The sequence below is a fragment of the Oratosquilla oratoria genome, chromosome 44, assembly GCF_046742065.1.
Source record: "Oratosquilla oratoria isolate Oo_2021 chromosome 44, ASM4674206v1, whole genome shotgun sequence".
Lineage (NCBI taxonomy): Eukaryota > Metazoa > Arthropoda > Malacostraca > Stomatopoda > Squillidae > Oratosquilla > Oratosquilla oratoria.
In genome coordinates this window covers 11484777-11490776 of record NC_134820.1, presented here as the reverse complement: position 1 = coordinate 11490776, position 6000 = coordinate 11484777, and positions in this window count along the sequence as shown.

Sequence of the window (6000 nt, the reverse complement as noted above, 5' to 3'; positions counted from 1 at the left end):
AAAAGGAAGAGTTCTTAATGAAGAGAGAATGAAAGCGGAGGACAGAAGTAAAGACAGGGTGTTTGCAGGATGTAAATAACTTTTCCCATAGATACATTGATTCGTGGCATGGCTTGAAGAAATAGTATGGTTGGATAACAAGCGTATTTGAATTTAGATTTGACTAAAGGAATATCAGAAACGGGGAGTATAGTGCCCTGTTTACGACATGCACACACAGAAGTTGTTGATCACCAGTCCATTACGTAATCCAAGACCATGGTGAATCACAGAAACATTTGCGAAAGTCCAAATGCATATGTTATTTTGAACTAAATACTTAACCTTTCTTGATATAATGTCGTGCCCATGATATATCCAGTAGATCTCTAACACGTAAACACATGTATGCGCACGTACACGCGCATGATAAAAAGAATGCACGCACGTATGACCTGCTTATGAAGAGTCACAGACAGATAGGTAGTAGTGGTGGTGTTTTGAATCCGGACGACGCGAGGGAGCTCACGTAGCCCACCGGTACGTCGGCCAAGTAAACCGAACGCACTTACGCACACACACACACACACGCGCGCGCGCGCGCACACACATACACACACACACACACACACACACACACACATACATACACACACGCGCGCGCACACGCACACACACATTATTCAAGATTTGAAGAAAAAAAAACCTGATGCTGAAAAATACAAAGACGGGTCGCCACGAGCATAGCTCCCTTCCCGTGTAATATAACTAGGTACAACTAGGTAAATACAATGTCTAGATTCCCCCATTAGGCCAGGCTTTTTTTTTATGCATCAGGTTACGGGCATCATAGATCCTTCTCCTTAGATCGGAGGGCGAAAAAATAATGATAAAAAGTTGCCACGCCCAACACATTTATTTGTATAAAGGTGGCCATGCCAGGTCGGAGGGATATATAGTATATACTTTTTTATATAGTTTTGTTTCGTTTATACCTTCTCACTGGCCAGGCTGATGAGCACTCAAGCTTTTGTGTATATACCAAGCTTTGCATGTTTTGTACAAACAGTAGGCCCATCGTGTTTTTTTTTTCTTCTTCTTCTTCTTTGATCATTATACCAGCGCTAGTCGGCAGTTTGGCGGAAATAAAAGAGAACTTTTTCCGGTTTTTATTTTATTTTGATTTCAAGTTTTCCAACGTCGGCGGGCCTGTAACCCAATCAATAAAAAGTTTGGCCTTATCATTTTTAAGCCAGGGTCCAGTAATACTCTCTCCAATTTTTTGCTGTGAGTGTGCGCAGAAATTCATTTGTGTGCAAACTGGCCTCTGAAAAGTATGTGTGCACCCATGCGGGTCGCTATCTGATCATTTAAGCAAATACGCACAATTTGTAAGTTTGTATTACACGTGACCTCCAATTGTTGGTTTGACGGTTGGCAAGTTACCATATTTTTAGAGAATTTTGTAAGTTGATGTGTGGATGGAACTTCTTTGTTGAATGAATTTTGATATCATTGGAAGCCTTGTGTAAGCACATTTTTTCTTTATGTGCGCTTCTGTCATTTGACTGAGGGCCTTTCGTGATACATGGCACCCTTCCTCTCTGTCTGAAATGGGAACGTCTAAGATCCGGAAATGCTTCGGATAGGTCCGGATGCATGACTTGAATACTAGTCTGATGGGTCGCGGTATTATCTATACTCTATTTTTTTTTTTTTTTTTTTAATGAGCACATACTCGTTAGTATAAACCCACTCACGAATGTCGTGTTACGTGGTACACTTAGCTGCTTACAGACAGTTTTCTTCAGTTAAGGAGAAATTTCTCTTACTATAGGGTTAATTCATATATCGATGAACCTATTCCTGGATTTGTCTATTCACTTGTCTTTATTATGGTTAACGCTAGATGTCTTCAATTGCAGCAAGACTGATTACTCACGAATAATGCCGCTACTCAATTTTGTTTCGGTGGGGAAAGTTTCTCGAATATTTGAGTAGTTCATACTATTTAATTGTGAACACATTCATCGTTATTGCACTTTTCTTATCTTAATTCGACACTTACCGCCAAGGAATTCTTTTCTAGTCGTAATCCTTCCCCACTTAAAATCTATGGACCTGGGCTTGTACATGTTGTGGACTATAATGTAAAGACTGATGGCGCAGAGAATGAGAACTAAATGGGCAATGTTGGACATATTCTTTTGATATGTGATCAACTGCTGGACATATTTCGCAAGTACACAGTATAACGTCGTGCCATTTAGGGTTCATTGTAACTGGCCATTAACATGGCAAACGGCAACGTCGTGGCCTGCACATCGTAGGGTACATTTTAACTCCAGACGCTTGGTGGTACTTGCCGCCACCTTTCCTTTCCTTCCGCGCTGAAATGAGTGAGCCTTGTCTTAAGGGCGGATTCAAACAGCCCCGCGCAATGCTTGCTTGATGCGCCGCTCACTGCGCCCTCGGCCACCACGCTATTTGCAGCGGTGCCTGCTGCCACTTACTATTTATAGCGAATATCCTTCACTTCACCCTTCAAATCCTGCGCTCGTATATACACGAGTTTCGCAGTGCAGAAGGCCATGGCCAAGAGTCCCGCTATCTCCTCGCCAACTCAACTGTGGCGCGACGCTCTGAGGCGACGGTGTGAACCTTGTTGACCCCCCCCCCATTTTTTTTTTAATTTGGCCAGTGCTACATGTTCCCACCGGCAGGATTTTACAAAAACACGGACAGATCAGAGGCTTGTATATGGGTCTCACCGTCTCGACACATCTTCCCCCACATACGTGTTGCAGCTCTCGCCCCCAGTCACTGTTGAAATGCACCGACAGAAGGCGAGTTTTCCATAATAGCTGGGGACGAGAAATGCAGGCTGGGGAAAATGTGTTGCATAGGTGGGTAGGTCACGTCCGATCTTCGTTCTACTTCAGTGCTGACCACGCACACTAACACCATAGGAAACAGTTTAATAAAAATTTATAGAGACGTCACCCATGTACAGTCCCCACCTGTATACTACAATTAGATATGATCTAGTAAACAACACACGTACATAACCTTGCAATTTGGTATATACATAAGTTCATATTACGACAAAAGATACCTACGTTCACTCTAATATTTTCCTTGTGATTTATCCATTGTGGGCACTGTGCGTTCCACAGTCACCCATCAGGGTGGAGTCAACATGAGACCATCTCCCATCTCTGTGGGCAGCGTGGGTGGGGAAATTTCGTTGGCATGAGCAAGTACTTGCCAAGCAGCACAGCGCAGAAGGCAGATGGGTTGTATATGTATAGTAGATCACTGCATTTATTTGTAAAACATACGTAGAGTGTGGGGCAGGAGAGGCGAGCGGAAAAAAAGGAAGGCCAATAAAAGAATGGAAGTGAATTCCTGTGTGATGTGGAGGTACGTATGGTTGGGAACAATAGCGCGAAATATATTTATAATTGCATTGAAGTAACGTTAAAATCAGTGCAAAATTTGGGGTTTGTATAGAAAAGTGGGAAGCAAGGGGACATGATTAGGAGGCTCTTGCAGCTTGTTCAAGGGAGGAAAATGGGCAGGTGACATAATGCATTGGTATGTCGGGAAGTGCGCATTTGCTCAAGGTATACCTCGGATATATGAAGTAGAGGGCAGACTATGGGGGAATGAAAATGCATAGGCCTATCTGCCGACATCTATGTATCAGACGTTGGAAAATATGATGCATAGTGGAAGAGGCTAGGACACCGAAGACATTCTAGTAATTGGGAAAAGGTGAATGAGAAACTGCGGACGAAGGGGAGAAGAGAGAAGCATATACCTGTACTACGAGCAAGACACCATATGCAAAGAATCCCCTCAAAGTGTGAAGGACAAGCGAGACAATGTGTTGATTGGATTCAAAATGTGGGTAGATCTATTCACATGTTTGTTTCGGAGGTACTTAGGGTAACAGAAATATGGAAGACAGGTATTACCCTTCGTTATTGGGTAAAAGGGAGACTGAAATAAATGGTATAGAGAAATCCGAAAGAAATTTAAATGAAAGCCTAGAATATATAAGTTGACATGATGTCACAGCAACAAGAATAGGTTTTAATGCATGCATTCTCTTTAATGAGAAACGAGTGAAAATTTGGAAGAACCGACGGCTGATATACTCAGTATATATCAAGTCTCGGAAAGATGAGGATGGATGTGCATCCAAATATGCAAATAAATAGTAATGTATGTATGTGTGTGTGTGTGTGTGTGTGTGTGTGTGTGTGTGTGTGTGTGTGTGTGTGTGTGTGTGTGTGTGTGTGTGTGTGTGTGTGTGTGCGTGCGTGCGTGCGTGTGTGTGTGTGTGTGTGTGTGTGTGTTTTTCCAACCATGGAAAGCAAGGCTGTGCATGGATATATACATGCATGCGAGGTAGATTTCGTTCAATAGCCGTCCTATTTAGGATACGATAAGAGTGTGGATGCAGCCGGAATAAGGTAATTTTCCACCCGGAACAGTTGCTAGTTTGCTGGCAATCTTGCACGTGTGCATGTGTGTGCTAATTATAAGGTAAAATGCATGTGTCAAAACATATGTACATCCTCTACACCGTGTTTCGTGTAACTATTGTCCGTAATACTGTTTGGCTCTACACGAAACCAAAGTAGTTTGGTTAGTTTTGGTCACTTGTCCGACTTTTTCTGGAGGGGAATCCAGATGCGAGGGAAACTGCACACCATCCTTTGTTAGATGACATTTATGATATTGCCTTGTACACACTTCAGTGTTTGAATATATTCAATGTTCTCCAGTGCACGTCACAACCACTAGTGAAGACCATCATAGCTCAGTCTTCGGAATTTTCCAACATAAGAGACCCTGCCATATTGATATAATCATATTTCTCGTTTCCTATTGGCCTCGCCTGAACAACCTTGCACTCACCCTCTCCGTTGTTCAGTCAACAGTGTGTACGTGACGGTCGGGTCGCGCCACTCCACAAGTGATGCTAGATAGCACCAGACAGGAATGCTTTCAATTTTTTGTTTTTCTATTTTCTACTTTCTCTGTATTCTCATCCTACTGCTTCTTCTCACCCTCTCATATCGTTTATCCCCTTATTCTCTTCCCCTTTTTTCTGTATTTCTCCCTCCCCACTACCAGATTTCGTGTACCTTGAGAATTGTCCTTGGTTTAGTAGGTTTCGGAAAGAGCGCGAAAAACGAATAATGGAGGGGTAACTTCAGCTTATATTTGGATTTTGCTGTCTTACATAAGCGATGTTGGCCTATACAGATAAATGGTGAATATGAGTGTACAAGGACATATCGCTCGAACACACACGCACACACACACACACACTTTTATATTCAAGATTAAAATAGGGAAAAATAAGTAGTAATGTCTACATCATCATAAAACAATATGCAAGAAAGATGACATGAAGATTAGTTTTCCACGGAATAACATTAAATGACCCACTAATTTAGTGGTGGTCAAATCCAAATGTCAATTTCAGGAAATACGATGACCACAGACAAGTAGGAGGAGGTAGTGCGTGCAATAATAAAAAAAGAGTTGATAGCCTGGAAGTAAAAACATAAAAACACTCATCACTGTAAAAATGTCAAAAGCAAAACTTACAAACAACTCTCACTCTCTCTCTCTCTGAGTCTACATAGACTTACTTATTATGGTGTGGTGAAAATTAGAGTAAAATTGCGAGTGATTGGGTAAATGCTACACAATATTTGGTGTGCGGTAGTGTGTGTGTGACCACAGTCTGAAAGTAGTAGTATCGCCCAGATCGTTCACTAGTCAGAGCAGAGTTTGAGTTGGTTTGGGAGGTGGGGAGACGGAGGGAACCAGGAAATTGGGGAATTGTTTAGATACTAAACATTAAGCATGGCGAGTACCCTGTTTGAGCATATACATGCAATGTGTATGAGCACACATCATACATGTTTACTTAGGTGATATTGGGAATACCTAGTGGGATTCTGTAAACACTTTACGTAATTTCAGATCCTAGTGAGT